General features: G+C 44.4%; 4 non-coding genes and 2 pseudogenes across 4 annotated transcripts; all 6 read left to right on the forward strand.

The window, feature by feature from the left end:
• Positions 1-1281: 1281 nt before the first annotated feature.
• On the forward strand, positions 1282-1506 carry LOC142679644 (U2 spliceosomal RNA; annotated as a pseudogene).
• A 6832-nt stretch (positions 1507-8338) lies between these two features.
• Positions 8339-8529, forward strand: LOC142679420 (U2 spliceosomal RNA). Its single transcript, XR_012852675.1, has one exon. It is a non-coding gene; the product is annotated as a U2 spliceosomal RNA (small nuclear RNA).
• Positions 8530-15362: 6833 nt separating this feature from the next.
• LOC142679617 (U2 spliceosomal RNA) lies at positions 15363-15554 on the forward strand. Its single transcript, XR_012852836.1, has one exon. It is a non-coding gene; the product is annotated as a U2 spliceosomal RNA (small nuclear RNA).
• A 6845-nt stretch (positions 15555-22399) lies between these two features.
• LOC142679621 (U2 spliceosomal RNA) lies at positions 22400-22574 on the forward strand (annotated as a pseudogene).
• Positions 22575-23840: 1266 nt separating this feature from the next.
• LOC142679421 (U2 spliceosomal RNA) lies at positions 23841-24031 on the forward strand. Its single transcript, XR_012852676.1, has one exon. It is a non-coding gene; the product is annotated as a U2 spliceosomal RNA (small nuclear RNA).
• A 1128-nt stretch (positions 24032-25159) lies between these two features.
• Positions 25160-25350, forward strand: LOC142679520 (U2 spliceosomal RNA). Its single transcript, XR_012852757.1, has one exon. It is a non-coding gene; the product is annotated as a U2 spliceosomal RNA (small nuclear RNA).
• Positions 25351-26233: the final 883 nt, after the last annotated feature.

Consider the following 26233-nt stretch of genomic DNA (forward strand, 5'->3'; position numbering starts at 1 on the left):
GGAAGCATGGCTCTTAGAGATATACCGGTTCCTGTGTCTGATAATATTAAAATTTTAGGTGTCTCCTTCAGTGGGTACGACAATGGTTTTATCAGTTGGGACATGGTGGCGCAGAAGGTAAATCAAAAAATATGCATGTGGAACATGAGGAAGCTTACCATGGAGGGAAAAATTTTAATAATTAAAATGATAATTTTACCTTTGCTTTTATACTTAAGCATGGTTTTCCCTCCTCCCACGGTTTTATTAAGAAAAATTACTAAAGCTTGTTTTACCTTCTTTTGGAGTTCCAGAATGGAGAAACTTAAACGTGAGACGGTAATGAAAATCAAACCAAAGGGTGGCAAAGACTTTCCAGATTTTAATAGGTTTCTTTTAATCAAGTACTTTTGTTTCTGTCTTAATTCTCTTTTTAAACAACATCATTGGTCTTATTTTCTACGTTTTAATACTGGGTTTTTTATGCGAAGGATGGGGTGGTTTGAAATTGTTTTAACCTCACCTTATGCTTTTAATCTACCAGCAAATTATGTGATTTTAGAGAAAATAGTGGCCTTGTTTAATTTTAAAGGGAAAAATTTTAATGACATGATAAACAGTAAGAAACTTATAAAAGACATAAGAGGAAATGAAGTCGTCACTAATATTGAAAATTTTAATAATGAACGCTGTGCTTTTATCTTCAAAATGGTTAATGTGTTTTATCTTTTTAATACACAGATGGACCTGGCCTGGAGCTGCGTTCATCAATGTCTTCCATGCCGGGCATTCCAATTCAGGAGAGGATTCGCGAGGTCTGCCATCTGTCCGAGGGAAGGCTGCCAGGCTGAGGAGACCGTGCGTCATATTTTTTGGACTTGCGATTTTACTAAACATATTTGGATAAAGATATTCCCTCTAATGAAGAAGATGGCAGACCTAAAGGACTTGACTTACGAAATGATTTTATATGGACTCTTTGGATGCCCAACCGCGAACCAAAAGACTATTGCATGGAAGACGATGAACTGCGTAAAAGAAGCTCTGTGGAAGGCCAGGAACATCCTGATTTTTAAGCACGATGTTTTATCTGTTGACAATGTTTTAGGTCTTTGTTTTAGCGAGATGTACATTTATTATTTATTAGATAAAAAAAGAAATGCCACCCTTTCAAATAAATGGTTTGTAAAAGAATGGAACTCCAATATATAAGAATTTGCCACCATGTCCCCTTTTTATGTGTTTTTATGTAAATTGATTTTATTACTGTAATTCATTGTAAAAAGCTGTAATTCATTGTAAATATTTTTTGAATTTTAAGTAATAAATCATTGACACCCCCGCGAGGGGGTAGCCAACTTAAAAAAAAAAAAATCTGTTCTTATCAGTTTAATATCTGATACGTCCCCTATCTGGGGACCATATATTAAATGGATTTTTAGAACAGGGAGATGGAAATAGAGCTTGCTCTGTCCACTCCACGCATTGACCTGGTATTGCAGTATTTCCAGGACTGGTGCACCCTTTCCTTATGTGTTTACTAAAATCAGATTCCAAAAGTGCTTTTTGTGTTTGCCATTGTTTTTGTCTTTCGGATGGGATCTCCCCTTTTAATCCCATTATTTCAACACCTGTTGGACAATGCATTTGTACAGTCATGTGTGATAATGAGCTAATTTATTAAATGCAATTAATTAATACATTGCCACCTCTTGTTTTGTGTCGTCTATGTTTCTGTGTTTCCGGCATTTCACATTGGAACAGCTCATTCACCTTCCTTGTCTTCTCTCCGCCCTCCCTCCTAGGTAGGTTAACCCCTTAACGCTCCAGGTCATACTATTATGTCATGGTAAGTGCATCGTTCGCGCTCCATGACATAATAGTATGTCATGGAGTAAACACGGCGCCGTTCGCGCGGGGCGCGTGCATGAGCTGTGATAGCTGCTGTTTCCGACAGCAGACTATCACTGCTCAATGTGCCGGGACCGATCGCGGTGGTCCCCGCAGATTTAACCCCTCAGAAGCCGCGTTCAATAGCGATCGCGGCTTCTTAGGGGTTAATCCGCCATCGCCGGCCTGCTACACGATAGCGGCCGGCGATGGTGACTATGGCAACCGGACACCAAAAAATGGCGTCCGGCTATGTCATAGACGGAAGCCTAGTGGGTCCTGACAGAGTCAGGACCCACTATGCTTGCTGTCAGTGAGTAGCTGACAGTTCTAATACACTGCACTACGCATGTAGTGCAGTGTATTAGAATAGCGATCAGGACCTCCTGCCCTCAAGTCCCCTAATGGGACAAAGTAAAAAAGTAAAAAAAAAGTTAAAAAAAGTTGTGTAAAAATAAGAAAATAAAAGTTTTAAAAGTAATAAAAGTAAAAATCCCCCTTTTTCCCTTGTCAGTCTTTATTATTAAAATAAATAAATAAATAAACAAATAAACTATACATAATTGGTATCGCCGCGTCCGTAACGGCCTGAACTACAAAATTATTTCGTTATTTATCCCGCGCGGTGAACGCCGTAAAAAAAATAAATAATAAACCGCACCACAATCACAATTGTTTGGTCACTTCACCTCCCAAAAAATGGAATAAAAAGAGATCAAAAAGTCGCATGTACCGAAAAATGGTACTGATCGAAACTACAGTTCGTTACGCAAAAAATAAGTCCTCGCACGGCTTTTTTGAAGGAAAAATAAAAACGTTCTGGCTCTTAGAATAAGGTAACACAAAAAGTGAATGATTGCTTACAAAACGTATTTTATTGTGCAAACGCCATAAGACATAAAAAAACTATAAACATCTGGTATCGCCGTAATCGTATCGCCCCGCAGAATGAAGTGAATGTGTTATTTATAGCGCACGGTGAACGCTGTGAAAAAAATAGAACAAAAAAACAATAGTAGAATTGCGGTTTTTTAGTCACCGCGCCACATAAAAATAGAATAAAGACTGATCAAAAAGTCGCATGCATGACATGAAAACTGCAATGGATTCCTCAAGGTCTCTAGTTTCCAAATTGGGGTCACTTTTGGGGGTTTTCCACTGTTTTGGCACCACAAGACCTCTTCAAACCGGACATGGTGCCTAATAAAAAAGAGGGCTCAAAATCCACTAGGTGTTCTTTTGCTTCGGAGGCCGGTGCTTCAGTCCATTACCGGCCCGAGGGCCACGTGTGGGATATTTCTCTAAACTGCAGAATCTGGGCAATACGTATTAAGTTGCGTTTCTCTGATAAATCCTTTTGTGTTATAAAAAAAATGGTATAAAGAGGATTTTCTGACAAAAAAAAAAAAAGTAAATTTCACCTCTACTTTGCTCTAAATTTCTGTGAAACACCTAAAGGGTTCATAAACTTTCTACATGCTGTTGTGAATACTTTGAGGGGTCTAGTTTCTAAAATGGGGTGTTTGATAGGGGTTTCTAATATATGGGCCCCTCAAAGCAACTTCAGAACTGAACTGGAACCTAAAAAAATAAATAAATGAGGCAATACTTCGCTTCTCACATTATACTGATAATGAGTCGTGCCCACCCCGAGATGACCCCATTTTGACCGTTTGTATAAACGGAGACCCCTATTAGACCGTTCCAGTGTCCGGTTTTCCCAAGCATACACCCCCGAGAAGTGTATTTCTATTGATGAGTCCCTGGTACATTTTAAAGCGAGGGTTCAATTCCGCCAGTACCTGTCGGGTAAGAGGGCAAGGTATGGCGTGAAGATGTATAAGCTGTGAGAGTGCATCAGGGTATACCTACAGGTTTAGGATATATGAAGGAAAGGCCACCCCCAAACCAGACTGCATCCTGGACTACAATAGGTACATGGGAGGGAAGGACTTGTCAAATCAAGTCCTGAAGGCCTACAGCGCCATGCGGTGTGGTATAAGAAGCTGGCCGGGCACATCATACAGATGGCTTTGTACAATGCGTACGTGCTACGTCGATGTGCAGGCCAGAGGGGAACTTTCCTGGAATTTCAAGATCTAATCTTTAGGGACCAGGAAGGGGGGGCACCCAGTACTTCTGGAAGCGAGGCCACACGCATCGTACCAGGGCAACACTTTCCAAGAGAAGTTCCCCAAACCGGTGGAAAGGGAAAGAGTCAAAAGAGGTGCAGAGTCTGCTATAAGAGGGGGATAAGGAAGAACACAATATACCAATGTGACACGTGTCCCGAAAAACCAGGGCTCTGTATAAAAGATTGTTTTAAAATGTATCATACATCCCTTGATTTTTAATTTACCCTGATGCACTCCGCACAGCTTACCCCCCTCATCTTTCCCTTCTGAGCCCTGCTGTGTGCCCAGGCAGCTGATAACAGCCACATGTAGGGTATTGCCGTACCCAGGAGAACCCACATTACAATTTAAGGGGTGTATATCTCCGGTGGCGCATGCTGGGCACACTATATCGGACACTGACATGCCATATATATATATATATATAAAATTGCAAATCTCACTCTGCACCATCTGCTGCGCATTATCTTTTACACAGTACCTGTGGGGTCAAAATGCTCACTACACCTCTAGATGAATGTCTTAAGAGGTGTAGTTTTTAAAATGGGGTCACTTCTCGGGGGTTTCAACTCTACTGGTACCTCAGGGGCTTCTGCATACATGACTTAGCACCAGAAAAGCTCCAGTAGGCCAAATGGTGGTCATTTCCTTCTGAGCCCTCCCATGGGCCCAAACGGCAGTTTATCACCACAAATGGGGTATTGCCGCACTAAGGACAAATTGGGCAACAAAATGGGGTATGTTGTTCCCTGTGAAAATAAGAAATTTTGATCAAAAATTACATCTTATTGGAAAAAATATCTTTTTTTTCATTTCACAGCCCAATTCAAATAGGTGCTGTGAAAAAACTGTGCGGTCAAAATGATAACAAAAACCATAAATGAATTCCTTGAGGGGTGTAGTTTCCAAAATGGGGTCACTTCTGGTGGGTTTCCATTGCTTTGATACCTCTGGGGCTCTGCAAATGCGACATGGCACCCGAAAACCAATCCAGCAAAATCTGGACTCCAACAAACACATAGCGCTCCTTTCCTTCTGAGCCCTCCCATGGGCCCAAACGGCAGTTTATCACCACAAATGGGGTATTGCCGCACTAAGGACAAATTGGGCAACAAAATGGGGTATGTTGTTCCCTGTGAAAATAAGAAATTTTGATCAAAAATTACATCTTATTGGAAAAAATATCTTTTTTTTCATTTCACAGCCCAATTCAAATAGGTGCTGTGAAAAAACTGTGCGGTCAAAATGATAACAAAAACCATAAATGAATTCCTTGAGGGGTGTAGTTTCCAAAATGGGGTCACTTCTGGTGGGTTTCCATTGCTTTGATACCTCTGGGGCTCTGCAAATGCGACATGGCACCCGAAAACCAATCCAGCAAAATCTGGACTCCAACAAACACATAGCGCTCCTTTCCTTCTGAGCCCTCCCATGGGCCCAAACGGCAGTTTATCACCACAAATGGGGTATTGCCGCACTAAGGACAAATTGGGCAACAAAATGGGGTATGTTGTTCCCTGTGAAAATAAGAAATTTTGATCAAAAATTACATCTTATTGGAAAAAATATCTTTTTTTTCATTTCACAGCCCAATTCAAATAGGTGCTGTGAAAAAACTGTGCGGTCAAAATGATAACAAAAACCATAAATGAATTCCTTGAGGGGTGTAGTTTCCAAAATGGGGTCACTTCTGGTGGGTTTCCATTGCTTTGATACCTCTGGGGCTCTGCAAATGCGACATGGCACCCGAAAACCAATCCAGCAAAATCTGGACTCCAACAAACACATAGCGCTCCTTTCCTTCTGAGCCCTCCCATGGGCCCAAACGGCAGTTTATCACCACAAATGGGGTATTGCCGCACTAAGGACAAATTGGGCAACAAAATGGGGTATGTTGTTCCCTGTGAAAATAAGAAATTTTGATCAAAAATTACATCTTATTGGAAAAAATATCTTTTTTTTCATTTCACAGCCCAATTCAAATAGGTGCTGTGAAAAAACTGTGCGGTCAAAATGATAACAAAAACCATAAATGAATTCCTTGAGGGGTGTAGTTTCCAAAATGGGGTCACTTCTGGTGGGTTTCCATTGCTTTGATACCTCTGGGGCTCTGCAAATGCGACATGGCACCCGAAAACCAATCCAGCAAAATCTGGACTCCAACAAACACATAGCGCTCCTTTCCTTCTGAGCCCTCCCATGGGCCCAAACGGCAGTTTATCACCACAAATGGGGTATTGCCGCACTAAGGACAAATTGGGCAACAAAATGGGGTATGTTGTTCCCTGTGAAAATAAGAAATTTTGATCAAAAATTACATCTTATTGGAAAAAATATCATTTTTTTCATTTCACAGCCCAATTCAAATAGGTGCTGTGAAAAAACTGTGCGGTCAAAATGATAACAAAAACCATAAATTAATTCCTTGAGGGGTGTAATTTCCAAAATGGGGTCACTTCTGGTGGGTTTCCATTGTTTTGATACCTCAACACCTCTTCAAACCTGGCATGCTGCCTAAAATATATTCTAATAAAAAAGAGGCCTTAAAATGCACTAGGTGCTTCTTTGCTTCTAGGGCTTGTGTTTTAGTCCACGAGCGCACTAGGGCCACATGTGGGACATTTATAAAAACTGCAGAATTTGGACAATACATATTTAGTAGTATTTCTCTGGTAAAACCTTCTGTGTTACAGAAAAAAAATTAATAAATTTGAAATTCAGCAGAAAAAAATGAAATTTGCAAATTTCATTTCCACTTTGCTTTAATTCCTGTGAAATGCCTGAAGGGTTAAAAAACTTTCTATATGCTGTTTTGAATACTTTGAGGGGTCTAGTTTTTAAAATGGGGTGTTTTATGGGGGTAACTAATACATAGGCCCCTCAAATCCACTTCAGAACTGAACCGGTACCTTCAAAAAAAGGCTTTTGAAATTTTCTTAAGAATATGAGAAATTGCTGTTTATGTTCTAAGCCTTGCAACGTCCAAGAAAAATAAAATAATGTTCAAAAAACGATGCCAATCTTAAGTAGACATATGGGAAATGTGAACTAGTAACTATTTTGGGTGGTATAACCGTCTGTTTTTCAAGCAGATGCATTTAAATTCTGAAAAATGCTATTTTTTGTAAATTTTCTCTACATTTTGCAATTTTTCACAAATAAAGACTGAATATATCGACCAAATTTTACCACGAACATGAAGCCCAAAGTGTCACGAGAAAACAATCTCAGAATCGCTTGGATAGGTTTAAGCATTCCGACGTTATTACCACATAAAGTGAAATATGTCAGATTTGAAAAATGGGCTCTGAGCCTTAAGGCCCAAACTAGGCTGCGTCCTTAAGGGGTTAAAGAGCTGCACCTGAGCCAGCCACTGATTGATGCAGCACCATAGTCAAATAGTGGAGTGGAGTAGGGGAACAGCAAACAGCCATTAAAGCAGCCAGCCCGCCCGCCCGCCCGCCCGTCACAATGGACCTACCTGTGTACACTAGATGGATGTGATGGAATGTACTGTGGTCCCTACATTTCAAGAAGAAGTAAGAATTGCAGTTGCAACAAACCCTTGCTTGCCTACAAAGAGAGCAGCAATTTGGATTTGTTACTATGTTACCTGGAAGAATAACAAACTGTGCAAGGATGGAGGTTGTAGGAGCAAGGAGAACAAGTTGTCTGTAAAGTTGGTGGATGCCTATTTTCCATTTTGCAGTCCCTTGTCTCCCTCTTGTGGCCTCCTGGAGGCAACTAGCTGTGCAAAAAAAAGACAGCCTGGGGGCCGGCTGTTGCAGTGTTGCCCTCTCAGGCAACACTGAGTGACTGACTGAGCCGCACCGTCTTATATAAAGTTCAGACGGAACTTTGCACGTGTCATAGTGGAGACCTCAGGAGCCAGAGCCAGCTTTCTGACATCATAATGGGGCCTCAGAGATAAAAGCCTGGGCCCAGGCAGTGTTGGTCAGTGCTGCTCAGCAGGCAGCACTGGACTGGATTAAAGCTGATACAAGGTGTGAAAGGAGAAGGGGTGGCAGTGGGCATGCACTTACTGCTGCTGCTGCTGCTGCTGCCAGTGTTTGCACGGCAGGAGGGCATTTGGGCGTTGCCAGGAAGGCGTTTTTATGTCGATTCCTCCTCTTTCAGCACTGCATTGTGGTGCAAGCAAAAGAAGCAAATCCTGTCTTGCTTCCTCTCCGGCCTTTATTCACCTCCCGCTTAGTAGCTGTGAGTGTGTGTGAGCCTGCAGGGCCCCATGGAATTGCCTAGGAGTAGGCTGAATCGCTGCAAGGGGTGAACAGCAGTATTGGGCAGGCTCGGTCAACGCGCGGCCCGTTCGGGTTATCGCTTCTCGGCCTTTTGGCTAAGATCAAGTGTAGTATCTGTTCTTATCAGTTTAATATCTGATACGTCCCCTATCTGGGGACCATATATTAAATGGATTTTTAGAACAGGGAGATGGAAATAGAGCTTGCTCTGTCCACTCCACGCATTGACCTGGTATTGCAGTATTTCCAGGACCGGTGCACCCTTTCCTTATGTGTTTACTAAAATCAGATTCCAAAAGTGCTTTTTGTGTTTGCCATTGTTTTTGTCTTTCGGATGGGATCTCCCCTTTTAATCCCATTATTTCAACACCTGTTGGACAATGCATTTGTACAGTCATGTGTGATAATGAGCTAATTTATTAAATGCAATTAATTAATACATTGCCACCTCTTGTTTTGTGTCGTTTGTGTTTCTGTGTTTCCGGCATTTCACATTGGAACAGCTCATTCACCTTCCTTGTCTTCTCTCCGCCCTCCCTCCTAGGTAGGTTAAAGAGCTGCACCTGAGCCAGCCACTGATTGATGCAGCACCATAGTCAAATAGTGGAGTGAAGTAGGGGAACAGCAAACAGCCATTAAAGCAGCCAGCCCGCCCGCCCGCCCCCGTCACAATGGACCTACCTGTGTACACTAGATGGATGTGATGGAATGTACTGTGGTCCCTACATTTCAAGAAGAAGTAAGAATTGCAGTTGCAACAAACCCTTGCTTGCCTACAAAGAGAGCAGCAATTTGGATTTGTTACTATGTTACCTGGAAGAATAACAAACTGTGCAAGGATGGAGGTTGTAGGAGCAAGGAGATCAAGTTGTCTGTAAAGTTGGTGGATGCCTATTTTCCATTTTGCAGTCCCTTGTCTCCCTCTTGTGGCCTCCTGGAGGCAACTAGCTGTGCAAAAAAAAGACAGCCTGGGGGCCGGCTGTTGCAGTGTTGCCCTCTCAGGCAACACTGAGTGACTGACTGAGCCGCACCGTCTTATATAAAGTTCAGACGGAACTTTGCACGTGTCATAGTGGAGACCTCAGGAGCCAGAGCCAGCTTTCTGACATCATAATGGGGCCTCAGAGATAAAAGCCTGGGCCCAGGCAGTGTTGGTCAGTGCTGCTCAGCAGGCAGCACTGGACTGGATTAAAGCTGATACAAGGTGTGAAAGGAGAAGGGGTGGCAGTGGGCATGCACTTACTGCTGCTGCTGCTGCTGCTGCTGCTGCTGCTGCCAGTGTTTGCACGGCAGGAGGGCATTTGGGCGTTGCCAGGAAGGCGTTTTTATGTCGATTCCTCCTCTTTCAGCACTGCATTGTGGTGCAAGCAAAAGAAGCAAATCCTGTCTTGCTTCCTCTCCGGCCTTTATTCACCTCCCGCTTAGTAGCTGTGAGTGTGTGTGAGCCTGCAGGGCCCCATGGAATTGCCTAGGAGTAGGCTGAATCGCTGCAAGGGGTGAACAGCAGTATTGGGCAGGCTCGGTCAACGCGCGGCCCGTTCGGGTTATCGCTTCTCGGCCTTTTGGCAAGATCGGGTGTAGTATTTCTGCATCTGGTTTTGTTGGGAGGTGTCCGGGGTACCCTGCTCCTTGGCCTTGGGGGATCGTCTCTTTTCACAGAGAGACTTCACCCCCTTGCTGCTATTTGGGGAGTGGGCTTAGCCCCCGGACAACGAGTGGCGATCGCGCCTTTTCCAAGAGGTCAACCGGCCTTGAGGCGTCATTAAACGAGCGTTCCAAGGGCGTTTTGTCGGGCATCGTAGGTGTCTGGGGTACCCTAATCCTTGGCCTTGGGGGAGGGTTTCACTTAATTGTGGAATCTGAGCCCTTGCTGCTATAAGGGACAGGCTTAGCCCCAGGCACTGAAAATGCCATTCACATTTGGTTTCGCATCCGGGGACACCCGGTTGCGCCAGTCCGTCCGCATCGAGGTGGAAGAAGGCCATCGTCAGCGGAAGAACCTTCGCTTCATTGTGGAGGTGATTCTGCTGGACTTCCTGGGGCTCAAGCGGGCGGACATCCTGTGTCTCAATGACCAGGAAAGCCGCGGTCGGTACACCATCTCCTTTACGGCCGCGGCATGCTGCGAGAATATGCACAAGAAACTATCTGATGCGGGCCAGAGTGAGGAGCGGCTAAATGGACTGAACTTTTTATTCCTCTACGGGGAGGAAGAGGTCCCGCTCGTGATATGTATGTTCAGTCCATTTGTCCCAGAGTGTGACATTGAAACCTTCCTCAGTCGTTACTGCAGGGAGGTCCGCTTCTCACACAAGATCTTGAATACCCAGAGCTTCTGGAATGGGAAAAGAAAATATTGGGTGAAGTTCCGCCAGGATCCCAATGGCATTGGAGGCTTTCACCACCCACCCCAGAACTTTGCCATTGGGAAGAATCGAGGATTCTTATTTTACCCCCAGATGCCAATAGCCTGCCGGAACTGCTTGAGATATGGCCACACCAGAGAACATTGTGACCGGCCCCATGTGGTGCAGTGTAACAGGTGTGGCCAGGTTGGACACGTGGCGGCAAAATGCAGTTCCGAGGTGTTGTGCAATCTGTGCGGCATGACTGGGCATGCTTTTAAAGACTGCCCCCGCAGAGCGAAGTCTGGGCCACCCAGACCAGGGCCAGAGCGGCAGTTTGCAACATGTGCAGACGCCGCTGGTAATGCCCCAAAACGAGCATTGACGACTGAGGGGTCCAGGCCAAAGTCCTTCACAGCTCCATCGGGGGGCCCACCGATGTCAGCCTCGAGGGACGGCCACAGGGATTCCACTGGGTCCAGGCAGAGCAGGAGGAATTCTGACTCTGCTGGACATAAGTTGACCGGCACCTCTGCAGACGGGTCCTCTGCTCCGCCTGCAGTGGACCCTGTTGAGGCAGTGGTTAGCGACAGGCGTCGTGCTTCCGTAGGTTCTGCGGTAAGACCTGACGCCTGTCCCAAGAGTGTGGGCATGGAGCGGAGACACTCTGTGTCAAACGAGGGCTCCATTAAGAAAACCCCCAAACATGCTGGATTGGAGCCTCGTTTTGACCATTACCGGTCAACAGGGGAGCCAGAGCAAAGTTCCTCCACTGCGGTTGTAGAGGGGCTTGCGATGAAGGCTCCCCGTAAGCAGGCAAAGGTTGCCAAAAGTGATGGGACCTCACAGGCCCCTGTGCAGCTGCCAAGTAGAGACATCAGCGATATCTTCAGCCAGGGGCCAGAGATGGGTGAGAGCGACTTCGAGGAGATGGATAGGAGCCATTCTGCTAAGAGACAGCGAGAGGAGGAGGAGTCCGGAGTTCGGAGGAAAGCTGCCTACCGGAGTTCCGATGAAAGCAGTGTGGGGGTTGGAGCCGCCCACGTATCTGGCTCTGACCCTACCAACATTAAAGATTTGTTGACCCCTCAAAAAGGGGGTCCAGATTCGCAGCTGATCTCCGAGTACGACTCTTCTGGTTCGGACTCTGACTTAAACTGAGACTATGTTGGTTCCTATCAAAGTCGCCTCACTAAATGTGAGGTCCCTAAAGAGCCCTGTTCGCAGGACTGCTTTATTTTCATTTTTAGAGACTGTGGACTTTGACCTTTGCCTGCTTCAGGAATGTGGAATCCCTAATGACTTGGAATATGAAGATCTAAAGATGGACTGGAAACTAGGCCCCTCAGTCTGGTCTGGTGGAAATGACTGTCGCTCTGCGGGGGTTGGATTGCTCTGCCGAGGTCGTTTTATCTCCATCCAAACAGTGACTGAAATCATGCCCGGCAGAGCTATTTTAATACATTTGCTTTTTAATGGAATTTTAATTCGTGTTTTAAACGTTTATGCCCCTCCTTCCAAACAGGAGAGGGCAGAACTATTAGAAATTTTACCATTGTTTTGTGTTGGGTCTACCCCCCTGCTGGTGGGTGGTGATTTTAACTGTGTACGAGATGGAGAACACCGGCAGGGTGGGGATTTTAATCGAAAAATTGACCGTACTTCTTACCTGCTCAAGAATTTTATTGGTGATTTTAAATTGAAAGATTGCTGGAGGGAACTCTTGCCTGCAGACCCAGGCCCCACCTGGTCCAATGGAAGAGTGAGCTCCAGAATTGATTTTATTTTCACTTCTAACAGTTTTATTCCCAAAAAATGTTTGCTTTTAACAAATATTTTATCTGATCACAAGCTCCTTTCGGTGCACTTGGAGCTAGAGGGGGAGCAAAAAGCTTGTAGGGGTCCCTGGAGACTAAACACCACGCTCCTGGAGGACCCCATCATTAAAGAGGAGTTTGTGCGGACCTACCAGTGTTGGCAGTCCCATAGAGCGCCCAGTCAGCCTATGCTACACTGGTGGGAGGGCATTAAACCCAAAATCAGAGCTTTTTTTATTCGAGCAGGTAAGAAGAAAGCAAAAGAGAAAAAACAATGGTTTTATGTTCTTAATAAACGTTTACATGTGCTTTTTAAATTGAAGGAGATTGGTATGGATGTTGATGATGATATCTTAAATCTTAAAGCTGAAATAAAACATGCCATAGAAGAGAAAGGGAAACAAATAATTTTTAATTCACATGTAAAGCACCTCGAGGATGGCGAGAAGTGTTCCCGGTTCTTCTTCAAAAAGGTAATGGATAAACGAGATGTCATTTTAAACCTTGAAGGAGAAACCACTATGGTCGGCATTTTAAATTCTGCTTTTAATTTCTACCAATCTCTTTTTAACAAGAAAAATATTGATCCTTCCTTTTTAGAACATGTTCTTAATTCCCTTGATGCCAAGCTAGATATTTTAGACCAGGAAGTTTTATCCCGTAATATTACCTTGGAGGAACTTTTATTTGCTTTTAAAAGTTTTTCTAATGGGAAAGCTCCTGGGGAAGATGGTCTGCCCATCGAATTTTATCATGCTTTTTGGGAAATTTTAAAGAATGACATGTTTTTATTGTATAAGGAAGTTTTTATTACTGAAGAGCTGCCCCCTTCCTGGAGGAGGGGGATTGTGTCCTTAATTTTTAAAAAAGGTGAGAAGGACCAGTTAAAAAACTGGCGCCCTATTACTCTTTTAAACGTTGATTGTAAAATTTTAGCTAAACTAATAACAATCCGTTTTAAACCTTTTATTCATAAATTAATCCATCCAAACCAGGTATGTGGGGTACCTGGGAGGTCAATTACTGAGTCCCTGAATATTTTACGTGACATCATTTGGTATTTTAAAGAAAGGGGTCAAAGTCTTGCTATTTTATCCTTAGATTTCGAGAAGGCTTTTGACCGGGTCTCCCATGAATATCTTTTTATGGTTCTTAAAAAGATGGCTGTTCCTGAAATTATTTTAACACGTATTAAGCTTTTATATCGATCCTGTTTTAGCCAAATTTCTATCAACGGATTTTTAACTAAAGGTGTTCCTCTTTTATCAGGGGTGAAACAGGGGTGCCCGTTGTCTCCGCTCCTTTTTATTTGTGCCATAGAACCTCTGTTCACCCTAATAAGAGATGATAAAGTCATCAGAGGCGTGCCCATACCTGGAGGAAGGGGGAACCAGGTAAAAATCCTGGGCTATATGGATGACGCCACCGTCCTATGCCCAGACGCCGCTTCTATGAGAAGGGCATTGAGGAACACCGGCTTTTTTTGTGAAGCCTCTGGTTTTAAATTAAACGTTGATAAGTGTGACTGTTTTTATACTGGTGTATGGGATTCCTCTGTGACACCAGGAGTTAACATGCAGCAGGATCAGATAAAAATTTTAGGAATTGTTTTTAATCAAGAAAACGATGGGAGACCCAATTGGGATTCAGTAATTGCCAAAATGGAAAAAAAGGTTTTAATGTGGAATTTGAGAAATCTCACCATGGAGGGAAAAGTTTTAATAATTAAATCTGTTTTATTACCTATAATGCTCTATGTAGCTATGGTTTTCCCTCCAACAATTTTATATATTAAAAAAGTGACCAGGATCTGTTTTATGTTTTTATGGGGTTCCAAAATGGAAAAACTAAAACGTGATTTTATGTACAGATGTAAGGACAATGGCGGGAGAGATGTTCCTAACCTTTTTAACTTCTTTTACATTAAATACTTTTGCTTCTGTTTTAAAATGTATAATTCTGATGGTATTTTTAGCTACTTTTTAAAGTACGCTACGGGCATGATTTTTAAACGATGGTTTCGTGTCCCTTTGAATTCTCCTGTGCTTCTGTGTCCCCCAAAACAATATGCGGTGCTCGGAAAAACTGTCAGGCTACTAGGTCTCCAAGAATTGGGGCCTGACATATTGGGGGACCAGAAAAAAGTGTCACTCTCCTGTAGGCGGCAGGAAGATACACTGGCAGTTTCAAATTTCTCACAGGCAAGGTCCAAGGTGGTGTGGCGGAACGTTTTCGGGAAATTTATGGCAAATGTGCACAGGGACCTTGCCTGGGCAATCGTTCACCAGTGCCTCCCTACCCGTGAATTCCAGCATAGGCGAGGACTGGTGGCGAGAGCCAAGTGCCCGAGAGACAGGTGTGGTGACGACGAGACGGTAATGCACCTGTTTTGGAACTGCCCATATGCACAGGAGGTTTGGAGGAAGGTAGGCCCATTGCTGAAATGGGCCTGCGGTCTTAAAGATCTTAAATTTGAATACGTGTTTTATGGTCTTTTTAACTGCCCAAGTTTTAAACAGCAAATGGTCTGTTGGATCATTTTAAACTGTTTTAAGAATGCCATCTGGAAGGTTAGGAACATTCTGCTTTTTAAACATGATTTTATTGACGTTAAAAATTGTGTGAAATATGCCCTAAGTGAAATGTATATTTATTATCTTAGGGACAAAAAGCAGCTAGGGGTAAAAGAAGCAACATCCATGTGGTGTTTGCAAATGTGGAATACCATAACATTGTAAATAAAAATGGTTTTATTCTTTTATGTCTTTTATGCCCTGTACAAATTTTATCCTGCTATTGTTCTGTACTTTTATTATAACATCTGTATTACTGGTCTTATTATTATTCTTTTGTATTCATTTAAATGTATGAATATTTATGTATTATGCCATTGATTTTATCTTGTGGTTTCAATTCTTAAAAAAAAGTCTGTAAAATATATTATTTTTGCCAATAAAAAACTTTGTTGAAACCTTATCTGTTCTTATCAGTTTAATATCTGATACGTCCCCTATCTGGGGACCATATATTAAATGGATTTTTAGAACAGGGAGATGGAAATAGAGCTTGCTCTGTCCACTCCACGCATTGACCTGGTATTGCAGTATTTCCAGGACCGGTGCACCCTTTCCTTATGTGTTTACTAAAATCAGATTCCAAAAGTGCTTTTTGTGTTTGCCATTGTTTTTGTCTTTCGGATGGGATCTCCCCTTTTAATCCCATTATTTCAACACCTGTTGGACAATGCATTTGTACAGTCATGTGTGATAATGAGCTAATTTATTAAATGCAATTAATTAATACATTGCCACCTCTTGTTTTGTATCGTCTGTGTTTCTGTGTTTCCGGCATTTCACATTGGAACAGCTCATTCACCTTCTTTGTCTTCTCTCCGCCCTCCCTCCTAGGTAGGTTAAAGAGCTGCACCTGAGCCAGCCACTGATTGATGCAGCACCATAGTCAAATAGTGGAGTGGAGTAGGGGAACAGCAAACAGCCATTAAAGCAGCCAGCCCGCCCGCCCGCCCGTCACAATGGACCTACCTGTGTACACTACATGGATGTGATGGAATGTACTGTGGTCCCTACATTTCAAGAAGAAGTAAGAATTGCAGTTGCAACAAACCCTTGCTTGCCTACAAAGAGAGCAGCAATTTGGATTTGTTACTATGTTACCTGGAAGAATAACAAACTGTGCAAGGATGGAGGTTGTAGGAGCAAGGAGAACAAGTTGTCTGTAAAGTTGGTGGATGCCTATTTTCCATTTTGCAGTCCCTTGTCTCCCTCTTGTGGCCTCCTGGAGGCAACTAGCTGTGCAAAAAAAAGACAGCCTGGGGGCCGGCTGTTGCAGTGTTGCCCTCTCAGGCAACACTGAGTGACTGACTGAGCCGCACCGTCTTATATAAAGTTCAGACGGAACTTTGCACGTGTCATAGTGGAGACCTCAGGAGCCAGAGCCAGCTTTCTGACATCATAATGGGGCCTCAGAGATAAAAGCCTGGGCCCAGGCAGTGTTGGTCAGTGCTGCTCAGCAGGCAGCACTGGACTGGATTAAAGCTGATACAAGGTGTGAAAGGAGAAGGGGTGGCAGTGGGCATGCACTTACTGCTGCTGCTGCTGCTGCTGCTGCTGCTGCCAGTGTTTGCACGGCAGGAGGGCATTTGGGCGTTGCCAGGAAGGCGTTTTTATGTCGATTCCTCCTCTTTCAGCACTGCATTGTGGTGCAAGCAAAAGAAGCAAATCCTGTCTTGCTTCCTCTCCGGCCTTTATTCACCTCCCGCTTAGTAGCTGTGAGTGTGTGTGAGCCTGCAGGGCCCCATGGAATTGCCTAGGAGTAGGCTGAATCGCTGCAAGGGGTGAACAGCAGTATTGGGCAGGCTCGGTCAACGCGCGGCCCGTTCGGGTTATCGCTTCTCGGCCTTTTGGCTAAGACCAAGTGTATTTATACAGGAGGTTTTGTCAGAAGGTGCCTGGGGTACCCGGCTACTTGGCCTGGGGGGATCGTCACAGGTTTATCGCCTTGACTTCACCCCCCTGCAGCTATTGGGTAGTCGGACTAGTCCTCAGGCAACGAGAAGGGATCACTAGGCGGACGGCTTGCGCCGGACGGCCTAGAAGGGCGATTCCTTGTTGCGACAAGCTGTGTTGGGACAAGCTGTGATGCCGTTCACATACGGATTCGTGACTGGGGAGACCCAGTTGCGACAATCTATCCGGATTGAGGTCGAGGAGAAACATCGCCAGCGGAGGAACCTGAAGTTCATAGTAGGGGAAATCTTGCTTGGCTTCTTCGGCCTCAGACGGGAGAATATCCTGTGTCTTAATGACCAGGAAGGCCGCGGACGATATACCATCTCCTTTTGTACCGCGGCCTGCTGCGACACCATCTGTGCAGCCCTGTCTGGTGCGGACCAGACAGATGAGCGCCTGGACGGGCTCAATTTCTCGTTCCTCTACGGCGAGGAATCCATTCCACTCGTCGTGGTGATGCATAGCCCGTTTGTCCCTGCCAGGGACATCGAGATTTTCCTAGGGCGATATTGTAAAGAGATACACTTCAGCCATGAAGTAAAAAATGCAGAGGGCTTCTGGAATGGCAAACGGAAGTACTTCGTGAAGTTCTTCCAAGACCCAAGTGGCATACGAGGCTTTGTACATCCGCCAGCCAACTTTGCCATTGGGAGGAACCGGGGTTATCTCTTTTACCCCCAGATGCCCCGGTTCTGCTGGAACTGCCAGTCGTATGGACATACAAAAGACGCATGCAGTGAAGGTCATGTCATACGCTGTAACAAATGTGGAGGCCTTGGGCACGTGGCCTCCAAGTGCAGTTCCAGCACCATGTGTAACCTGTGCGGGGAGACAGGACACATGTACAAAGATTGTCCAAAGAGAACGCAGTCATTGAGGGGTGAACCCAAACCTGGGCCACCCCGACCGGGGCCAGGGCAGCAGCCTGCAACAGGTGTGGGCACTGCTGGTAATGCCCCGGGACCTACCGAAGGGTCAGGGCCAATACCCTCCACTCCACGTGTGGAGGGTGGTCCTAGGGATTCCAAGGGGGCCGAGCAGGGCTGTTCTAGCTCTGTAATGAAGGCCCCAAGCTCCAACCCGGAACCGGTCGGAAAAAAGTCTCGCCGGTCCTCGATACCCACAAAAGGGGACTGGGCAGAGATGGTGGCTGGTGAAGAGCCAAATAAGGAGTCCAGACGCAGGGGCTCCTTGCGGGATACCCCAAGCACCAGCCGCCACCGATCGGCTGGGGAGCTAGAGTCCGTCCCTCTTGTTACGCCAATAGAGGGTCGGATGCAGACGGCTTTAGATGCAGTAGGCGGAATGATGAGAAAGAAGGAAGGGACCTCACAGGCTCCTGAGCAACCCGAGATGACCAGCGATCCGGAGAGACCTGTAGCCGCACCTGAGGTAGCAGAGGCCGGAGATCGTGACGGAGATGACATCAGCCAGGAGACCGAGGAGACATCGAGTGAGGAGGACGAGGACGGAGCGCGTATGGATTTATCCAGTACGGGGAAGAGGACGAGAGAAGAGGACGTGTCCACAATTAAGAGGAAAACACTATGCCGCAGCTCGGATGAAAGCGAATTCAGGGGAAGAGTCGGGTCTAAACATCTATCCGGCTCTGACCCTGTGAACATCTTGGAGTTCGCGTCCCCGGATGCGGGGCAGCCTGACTCCCAGAGTATATCGGGGTCGGGCTCCTCAGAAGTGGACACTGACTCTCCATAAGTGATGCCTTCTAGTACCCCAAAATTCTCCTCACTGAATGTGAGGTCCCTAAAGAGCCCTGTTCGCAGGGCTGCTTTATTTTCTTTTCTTGAGACAATGGACTTTGATTTTTGCCTACTGCAGGAGTGTGGAATCCCTAACAGCATGGACTATATGGATTTAAAACAAGACTGGAAGCTGGGCCCTTCGGTGTGGTCTGGAGCCAATGACTGTCGTTCTTCAGGTGTGGGATTACTCTGCCGTGGCCGTTTTATTTCCATACAAAATGTGATTGAGATTATGCCCGGCAGAGCTGTTTTAACCCACCTACATATTAATGGACTTTTAATTCGTATTTTAAATGTGTATGCCCCTCCTGACAAACAGGAGCGGGCAGAACTTTTTAAGATATTACCACTGTTTTGTGTTGGGTCTACCCCCCTGCTGGTAGGGGGTGATTTTAACTGCATAAGAGAAGGAGAGTGCCGGCAGGGGGGTGATGCAAATAGAAAAGACCTAACTACCTACCTGCTCAAAAATTTTATTGATGATTTTAAATTACGCGATTGCTGGAAGGATCTCTTGCCAGGAGACCCAGGCGCCACATGGTCGAATGGAAGAGTGAGCTCCAGAATCGATTTTATCTTTGCCTCTCATGATTTTACCCCTCAAAAATGCATGCTTTTAAATAATATCTTTTCAGATCACAAACTCCTAAATGTGTCTCTGGAGCTCGAGGGAGAGCAAAAAGTAAGTAAGGGCCTCTGGAGGTTGAACGCCACACTCCTGGAGGACCCCGAAATTAAAAATGAGTTTGTGCGGACCTACCAGTGCTGGCAATTACAGAGAAAACCCCACGAGACCATGCTGCACTGGTGGGAGGGCATTAAACCAAAAATTAAATTATTTTTTATCCGAGCAGGTAGGAAGAAAGCTAGAGAAAAGAAACAGTGGTTTTATGTTCTTAATAAGCGTCTACATGTGCTTTTTAAATTGAAGGATGTTGGGTTTGATGTGGATTCTGATATTTTAAACTTAAAAGCTGAAATAAAAAAATGTCTTGATGATAAAGGTAAACAAATAATTTTTAACTCCCACGTGAAGCATCTAGAAGAAGACGAGAAGTGCTCCCGATTCTTTTTTAAAAAGGTAAATGACAAAAGAGACGCTATTTTAAACCTAGAAGGGGAGACTTCCGTGGGAGGAATGTTAAATGCAGCTTTTAATTTTTACCAACTCCTTTTTAGCAAAAAAGCTATTGATGAATCCTTTTTAAATCATGCTCTTAACTCCCTTGATTTTAAGTTAGATACTTTGGACCAGGAGGTTTTATCCCGGGATCTTAATTTAGAGGAACTTTTATTTGTTTTTAAAAGTTTTTCAGCGGGAAAGGCCCCTGGGGAGGATGGGTTGCCTATTGAATTTTATCTAACTTTTTGGGATGTTTTAAAAGAGGATATGATTTTACTATATAAAGAGGCTTTTATTGTAGAAGAGCTGCCCCCTTCTTGGAGAAGGGGGATTGTGTCCCTAATTTTTAAAAAGAAGGGTGGAAAGGACCAGCTCAAAAATTGGCGCCCGATTACGCTTTTAAATGTAGATTATAAAATTTTAGCCAAACTGATAGCGGTCCGTTTTAAACCTTTTATCAGTAAATTAATCCACCCAAATCAGGTCTGTGGGGTACCTGGTAGATCTATCACTGAGTCCCTTAATATTTTAAGAGATGTTATTTGGTATTTTAAAGATCGAGGCCAAAACCTTGCTATTTTATCCCTTGACTTTGAAAAGGCCTTTGATAGAGTGTCCCATGAGTTCCTTTTTATGGTTCTTAAAAAAATGGCGGTGCCTGATTTTATTATAAGTCGTGTGATGCTTTTATATCGGTCCTGTTTTAGTGAGATTTCTATAAATGGATTTTTAACTAGTGGTGTTCCTCTTTTATCTGGAGTCAAGCAAGGGTGCCCATTGTCTCCCCTACTATTTATTTGCGCAATGGAGCCCCTTTTAGCCATGATCAGGAACGATAAAGTTATTAGAGGCGCCCCAATACCTGGTGGGAGGGGCAACCAAGTAAAGGTATTAAGCTACATGGATGATGTGACAATTCTGTGCCCCGATTCATCATCCATGAGGAGGGCGCTGAGGAACACCACCTTTTTCTGCGAGGCTTCTGGTTTTAAACTTAACATTGATAAATGTGACTGTTTTAATATAGGAGGCTGGGATTCCTCCCTGACCCCAGGAGTCAGAATGCAGAAGGACCAGATTAAAATTTTAGGGATTGTTTTTAATCAGGCGAACAATGGGACCTCTAACTGGGACTCAGTGATAGCAAAAATAGAGAAGAAGGTTTTAATGTGGGATCTTAGGAGCCTCACGATGGAGGGGAAAATTTTAATCATAAAAATGATTTTAATCCCAATAATGCTCTATGTGGCCATGGTTTTCCCTCCATCCATTTTATATATTAAAAAGCTAACACGCATTTGTTTTATGTTTCTGTGGGGCTCCAAGATGGAAAAATTAAAACGTGATTTTATGTATAAAGGTAAAGACAATGGCGGGAGAAATGTTCCTAACCTTTTTACATTTTTTTATATCAAATATTTCTGCTTCTGTTTTAAAATGTTTAAATCCGATGGCATTTTTAGCTGCTTTTTAAAATACGCAGCGGGCATGGTTTTTAAACGTTGGGCTCGTATCTCCTTAAATTCTCCTGTGCTTCTGTGTCCCCCAAAACACTATGTGGTGCTAGAAAAGACTGTTAGGCTCCTGAGCCTCCAAGAATTGGAGCCTGACATATTGGGGGACCAGAGGAAGGTGTCAGTGGCGTGCAGACACGGAGAAGAGACAGTGGCAGTGTCCAATTTCTCGCAGGCAAGGTCCAAGCAAGTGTGGCGAAATGTGTATGGGAAATATCTTGCAAATGTGCATAAGGACCTTGCCTGGGCAATCGTCCACCAGTGCCTCCCTACACGTGCATTCCAACATAGGAGAGGACTGGTGGCGAGAGCCAAGTGCCCACGAGATAGGTGCGGGAATGACGAAACAGTAATGCACTTGTTCTGGAACTGCCACTATGCACAGGAGGTATGGAGGAAAGCAGGCCTTTTACTAAAATGGATCTGTGGTCTTAAAGATTTTAAGTACGAATACGTTTTTTATGGCCTTTTTACCTGCCCATCATTCAGATCTGCTGGATGATTATTAATTGTTTTAAAAATGCCATCTGGAAGGTTAGGAACATTCTTCTTTTTAAACGTGATTTTATTGACATTACAGACTGTGTCAAGATTGCGCTAAGTGAGCTGTATGTATACTACCTCAGAGACAAAAAAAATCTAGGAGCAAAAGAAGCGGCATCCATGTGGTGTCTGTCTCTGTGGAACACGATTACCATGTAAATAATTTATGTATTTGTAATTGTGATTTTACTGCTTGTTTTATCCTGCCATTGTCATATTTTTAAAGAAACCTTCTTCTCGTTAAAAATTTATTGCTTTTATCATTTTAATGAAATGTACTAAAAATAAACATTTTATTACTGAATTTAATTTTACAAAAAGGTTTTAATGAAATGAATTATAAAAACTTTTTGTTACTGAATTTTATTAAAGAAAAATGTACAAACAAATAATTTATTACAGAATTGTATTACACCAAAAATATTTTATGAAATGTACAACAAGCATTTTATTACTGAATTTTATTCTATGAAATGTATTCTCTGTATATATATATGTGTCAATAAAATTTTGTTGAAACCTTATCTGTTCTTATCAGTTTAATATCTGATACGTCCCCTATCTGGGGACCATATATTAAATGGATTTTTAGAACAGGGAGATGGAAATAGAGCTTGCTCTGTCCACTCCACGCATTGACCTGGTATTGCAGTATTTCCAGGACCGGTGCACCCTTTCCTTATGTGTTTACTAAAATCAGATTCCAAAAGTGCTTTTTGTGTTTGCCATTGTTTTTGTCTTTCGGATGGGATCTCCCCTTTTAATCCCATTATTTCAACACCTGTTGGACAATGCATTTGTACAGTCATGTGTGATAATGAGCTAATTTATTAAATGCAATTAATTAATACATTGCCACCTCTTGTTTTGTGTCGTCTGTGTTTCTGTGTTTCCGGCATTTCACATTGGAACAGCTCATTCACCTTCCTTGTCTTCTCTCCGCCCTCCCTCCTAGGTAGGTTAAAGAGCTGCACCTGAGCCAGCCACTGATTGATGCAGCACCATAGTCAAATAGTGGAGTGGAGTAGGGGAACAGCAAACAGCCATTAAAGCAGCCAGCCCGCCCGCCCGCCCGTCACAATGGACCTACCTGTGTACACTAGATGGATGTGATGGAATGTACTGTGGTCCCTACATTTCAAGAAGAAGTAAGAATTGCAGTTGCAACAAACCCTTGCTTGCCTACAAAGAGAGCAGCAATTTGGATTTTTTACTATGTTACCTGGAAGAATAACAAACTGTGCAAGGATGGAGGTTGTAGGAGCAAGGAGAACAAGTTGTCTGTAAAGTTGGTGGATGCCTATTTTCCATTTTGCAGTCCCTTGTCTCCCTCTTGTGGCCTCCTGGAGGCAACTAGCTGTGCAAAAAAAAGACAGCCTGGGGGCCGGCTGTTGCAGTGTTGCCCTCTCAGGCAACACTGAGTGACTGACTGAGCCGCACCGTCTTATATAAAGTTCAGACGGAACTTTGCACGTGTCATAGTGGAGACCTCAGGAGCCAGAGCCAGCTTTCTGACATCATAATGGGGCCTCAGAGATAAAAGCCTGGGCCCAGGCAGTGTTGGTCAGTGCTGCTCAGCAGGCAGCACTGGACTGGATTAAAGCTGATACAAGGTGTGAAAGGAGAAGGGGTGGCAGTGGGCATGCACTTACTGCTGCTGCTGCTGCTGCTGCCAGTGTTTGCACGGCAGGAGGGCATTTGGGCCTTGCCAGGAAGGCGTTTTTATGTCGATTCCTCCTCTTTCAGCACTGCATTGTGGTGCAAGCAAAAGAAGCAAATCCTGTCTTGCTTCCTCTCCGGCCTTTATTCACCTCCCGCTTAGTAGCTGTGAGTGTGTGTGAGCCTGCAGGGCCCCATGGAATTGCCTAGGAGTAGGCTGAATCGCTGCAAGGGGTGAACAGCAGTATTGGGCAGGCTCGGTCAACGCGCGGCCCGTTCGGGTTATCGCTTCTCGGCCTTTTGGCTAAGATCAAGTGTAGTATCTGTTCTTATCAGTTTAATATCTGATACGTCCCCTATCTGGGGACCATATATTAAATGGATTTTTAGAACAGGGAGATGGAAATAGAGCTTGCTCTGTCCACTCCACGCATTGACCTGGTATTGCAGTATTTCCAGGACCGGTGCACCCTTTCCTTATGTGTTTACTAAAATCAGATTCCAAAAGTGCTTTTTGTGTTTGCCATTGTTTTTGTCTTTCGGATGGGATCTCCCCTTTTAATCCCATTATTTCAACACCTGTTGGACAATGCATTTGTACAGTCATGTGTGATAATGAGCTAATTTATTAAATGCAATTAATTAATACATTGCCACCTCTTGTTTTGTGTCGTCTGTGTTTCTGTGTTTCCGGCATTTCACATTGGAACAGCTCATTCACCTTCCTTGTCTTCTCTCCGCCCTCCCTCCTAGGTAGGTTAAAGAGCTGCACCTGAGCCAGCCACTGATTGATGCAGCACCATAGTCAAATAGTGGAGTGGAGTAGGGGAACAGCAAACAGCCATTAAAGCAGCCAGCCCGCCCGCCCGCCCGTCACAATGGACCTACCTGTGTACACTAGATGGATGTGATGGAATGTACTGTGGTCCCTACATTTCAAGAAGAAGTAAGAATTGCAGTTGCAACAAACCCTTGCTTGCCTACAAAGAGAGCAGCAATTTGGATTTGTTACTATGTTACCTGGAAGAATAACAAACTGTGCAAGGATGGAGGTTGTAGGAGCAAGAGAGAACAAGTTGTCTGTAAAGTTGGTGGATGCCTATTTTCCATTTTGCAGTCCCTTGTCTCCCTCTTGTGGCCTCCTGGAGGCAACTAGCTGTGCAAAAAAAAGACAGCCTGGGGGCCGGCTGTTGCAGTGTTGCCCTCTCAGGCAACACTGAGTGACTGACTGAGCCGCACCGTCTTATATAAAGTTCAGACGGAACTTTGCACGTGTCATAGTGGAGACCTCAGGAGCCAGAGCCAGCTTTCTGACATCATAATGGGGCCTCAGAGATAAAAGCCTGGGCCCAGGCAGTGTTGGTCAGTGCTGCTCAGCAGGCAGCACTGGACTGGATTAAAGCTGATACAAGGTGTGAAAGGAGAAGGGGTGGCAGTGGGCATGCACTTACTACTGCTGCTGCTGCTGCTGCTGCCGCCAGTGTTTGCACGGCAGGAGGGCATTTGGGCGTTGCCAGGAAGGCGTTTTTATGTCGATTCCTCCTCTTTCAGCACTGCATTGTGGTGCAAGCAAAAGAAGCAAAACGCGCGGCACGTTCGGGTTATCGCTTCTCGGCCTTTTGGCTAAGATCAAGTGTAGTATCTGTTCTTATCAGTTTAATATCTGATACGTCCCCTAAATGGGGACCATATATTAAATGGATTTTTAGAACAGGGAGATGGAAATAGAGCTTGCTCTGTCCACTCCACGCATTGACCTGGTATTGCAGTATTTCCAGGACCGGTGCACCCTTTCCTTATGTGTTTACTAAAATCAGATTCCAAAAGTGCTTTTTGTGTTTGCCATTGTTTTTGTCTTTCGGATGGGATCTCCCCTTTTAATCCCATTATTTCAACACCTGTTGGACAATGCATTTGTACAGTCATGTGTGATAATGAGCTAATTTATTAAATGCAATTAATTAATACATTGCCACCTCTTGTTTTGTGTCGTCTGTGTTTCTGTGTTTCCGGCATTTCACATTGGAACAGCTCATTCACCTTCCTTGTCTTCTCTCCGCCCTCCCTCCTAGGTAGGTTCAAGAGCTGCACCTGAGCCAGCCACTGATTGATGCAGCACCATAGTCAAATAGTGGAGTGGAGTAGGGGAACAGCAAACAGCCATTAAAGCAGCCAGCCCGCCCGCCCGCCCGCTCGCCCGTCACAATGGACCTACCTGTGTACACTAGATGGATGTGATTGAATGTACTGTGGTCCCTACATTTCAAGAAGAAGTAAGAATTGCAGTTGCAACAAACCCTTGCTTGCCTACAAAGAGAGCAGCAATTTGGATTTGTTACTATGTTACCTGGAAGAATAACAAACTGTGCAAGGATGGAGGTTGTAGGAGCAAGGAGAACAAGTTGTCTGTAAAGATGGTGGATGCTTTTTTTCCATTTTGCAGTCCCTTGTCTCCCTCTTGTGGCCTCCTGGAGGCAACTAGCTGTGCAAAAAAAAAGACAGCCTGGGGGCCGGCTGTTGCAGTGTTGCCCTCTCAGGCAACACTGAGTGACTGACTGAGCCGCACCGTCTTATATAAAGTTCAGACGGAACTTTGCACGTGTCATAGTGGAGACCTGAGGAGCCAGAGCCAGCTTTCTGACATCATAATGGGGCCTCAGAGATAAAAGCCTGGGCC

Source organism: Rhinoderma darwinii (assembly GCF_050947455.1).
Source record: "Rhinoderma darwinii isolate aRhiDar2 chromosome 2 unlocalized genomic scaffold, aRhiDar2.hap1 SUPER_2_unloc_55, whole genome shotgun sequence".
Lineage (NCBI taxonomy): Eukaryota > Metazoa > Chordata > Amphibia > Anura > Rhinodermatidae > Rhinoderma > Rhinoderma darwinii.